The sequence below is a fragment of the Camelina sativa genome, chromosome 17 (assembly GCF_030686135.1).
Source record: "Camelina sativa cultivar CO46 ecotype springtype chromosome 17, ASM3068613v1".
Lineage (NCBI taxonomy): Eukaryota > Viridiplantae > Streptophyta > Magnoliopsida > Brassicales > Brassicaceae > Camelina > Camelina sativa.
In genome coordinates this window covers 11,413,141-11,415,883 of record NC_141896.1, presented here as the reverse complement: position 1 = coordinate 11,415,883, position 2,743 = coordinate 11,413,141, and the positions used below count along the sequence as shown (strand labels likewise).

The following is a 2,743-nucleotide window of genomic DNA, read 5'->3' as shown; positions in this document are numbered from 1 at the left end:
TCCCATGGGTTATTTATTAGCAGGATCTCTCCCTTCAATTAAAGATGGTGAAAAAGAAGATTTATTACATTAATACAAAATAAATAAATAATAATGTCCCTCGGACAAAACGTAAATTTGTTTGGCAAAGCATTATTAGTCCAAACCGGTAGATATGATAATGTCCCGTCAAGTTGAACGAATCTATAGTGTACTATAGTATGTTATGAATGTTAATTATTGCGACTCTTTAACCCAAGGGATTTAAATTATTACGTTGAACCTTTAGAAGAATCTGCGGACCCTATACGAAACATATGGCTTAAATGAGAGAGACTACTAGTGCTTGCTTACTGCTTAGGTTACAAGGTTACATCAAAGACCATAAACAAAATAGACGACAGACAGACATAGTACGATGATTATTTTACTTCTAGAGTAGATATATAGATGGATGTGGATAAAAACAGACACTAAGATTGGAGAAGATCAAGGGTAGAGTTTTCGATCGGCCAGCTCCATTATTTTTAGTTAACTTGGATATAAGCTACTATATATTTGAATGGATGGTTAGGGCATGTCCAATGGAGAAATCTTTAAGGGCATCTTTATCGGTAATACCGATGGGAGTGTCTAAGTCAGACTAAAAAAATAAAAACAAAAATTATAATAGAATTGAAAACCAATAGAAAAATGACAGATAAGTTAGAAGGATCTATAAGACGGTGCAACACTTGATGTGTTCTAAGCCATTTATATTATTAAAAAACAGAACAGTGGGCTTAGATCAAAAATATTGGTCTTGAGATAGAACTGATCTACAGCCCTGTTCTAATTTATTTCCTATCTTCTGATTGGTCGAAATTTTTTTTGAGAGAACGAAAAATTTTCATTTCTCTCCTTCTCCTTCTGACCAAACCTCCGATTCAACATCTCCACCGGCTCCTCTCTCCGTATCTTCTCCTACTGCTCCTGTAATCTATCACTCTCTCTCGTTTGCTCTCTAATTGCTTTAATTTTTACGTGAGTAGTCTTAGGATTCTTCTGGGTTTCTGAAATTTTGCGGTTGTTTGATTATAATTGGGGTTTTTGATATCAGATTTATCTAGGGTTTGGGATTCAATGTGGCATTGTTTGGAACCTTAGATCCTTGTTTTGTCTGCAGCTTCGAACACATCTTTTGTTTTGTATTCTTGATTTGGGTTGAAGTGGTATATAGAAGGTCTCGTTTCTTCCTATGTTTCTTTGGCTGAAACTTCACTTTTGTTCTTGTGGATTTTATCGTTCTGTTTGAATTTATAGAGTTCGACTAGATTGAACAATTTCAAGATATCTTGAGTTGATTTTATTTACATCTTGTGGATCTTGGGGCTATTCATTGTGTATCTCTTTAGATTTTGTTTGAATCATTCTCCCTGTGGAATTTTTTGGTGGTTTTGATTGATGGCTTTGTTTGTGGTTTTGTAAATTAACAATAATCTCATTGGTCTTAAAGCATGATTGTCTATAGCATTTGTTGTGTTTCCTCTTACCTGAAACTTATGACTGAAACTGATATTGATCTTTTGGTTGTTTCTCCCTGATGCAGAAGAAAGATAACACCAGTCACTGACTTTTTCTTCTTGTTTTACACATCTATCTTCTTTCTCTGTTTTTATGATCGTCACAGGACTTACAAAGTTGGAGAGGTAAATTGGACACTCAAATAGGGACAAGCTTGAGCACAAAGCGGTAAAAGACAGAGCTGTAAGTTATGCAGCATTGGAGAAAAAGGCTCAGTTGTATGAGAAACTTGTTAGAGGAGAGCTCTCTGATGAAGAAGGTGAAGAGAAGTACTGTGTTGATTTCTTCAGGAAAGGCATTGAACATGAAGATCCAAAACCATCGAGGAGTTACAACAGTTCCATTTCAGCACCACCTGAAGATTTAAAACATGATGGTGAAGATGATGGTTCGCTGTTTAGCAACAAAATTTGTTGGACTTGGACGAGCAATTGGGACAACTGATCTAGGTCAACATGTGCGCATGGTCAGGTAATTCCATTTCTAATCTCTTTTCTCTGTTAATTATTTGTTTCATCATCGCTCTTAGGAAAGAAGGCAACAAGTCCATTGCTGTAGAATTTACTCTGTTTTAGGAAGTGAATCGACATATCTCTCTTGTTTATTTAGGGAAGTTCATGAGGAAGTAAATCAAGAGAGAGAAAAGGCAACTGAGTTGAAGCAAAGGAGACAAGAGCAGGCAACAAATCGTCGTGAGAAACTCAAACAAGCTTATCTACGGAAGCAGTTCGAGAAACTCAAGGCTCAACAACAACAACAACAAGAGCAAAAATCTTGATTTTTTCACTTCGCCAAGGTTTGGGATTTTGAGTTGTGGCCTGAACGTAGAGAAGACAATGACTGAGTTGTATGTTTGTTTTTTTTTTTTTACATTTTATTTACAATGTTTTTTTCACTATATTTTTATTCTAAGAACACCATAATTAGTTCCCCTATTTTTTTTACCTATGATCTTAACAACTGATCTTACATTATTTTCACTATATATTTAATCTAAGAACACAAAAAAAAAGTTATCCCATTAAGGATGCTCTAACGATGTCGTTAATATCTTGCAGAAGAGATTCTTTTTTTCTCTCTCCTCATAGATGTCTTACATGTATATTTAAAAAAAAATACTAAAGATACTCATAGTATATGCGATGGCCGATGGAGATGGTCTAAGGATGCTCAACAAAATTAAATTAATAAAAATATTAAA

The 2,743-nt window shown here is 34.7% G+C and overlaps 1 pseudogene across 1 annotated transcript; it reads left to right on the top strand.

The window, feature by feature from the left end:
• Nucleotides 1–1,671: 1,671 nt before the first annotated feature.
• Nucleotides 1,672–2,486, top strand: LOC147923512 (uncharacterized protein At4g18257 pseudogene; annotated as a pseudogene). Its single transcript, XR_015587460.1, has 2 exons — nucleotides 1,672–2,013; nucleotides 2,152–2,486. The product of XR_015587460.1 is annotated as an uncharacterized protein At4g18257 pseudogene (transcript).
• Nucleotides 2,487–2,743: the final 257 nt, after the last annotated feature.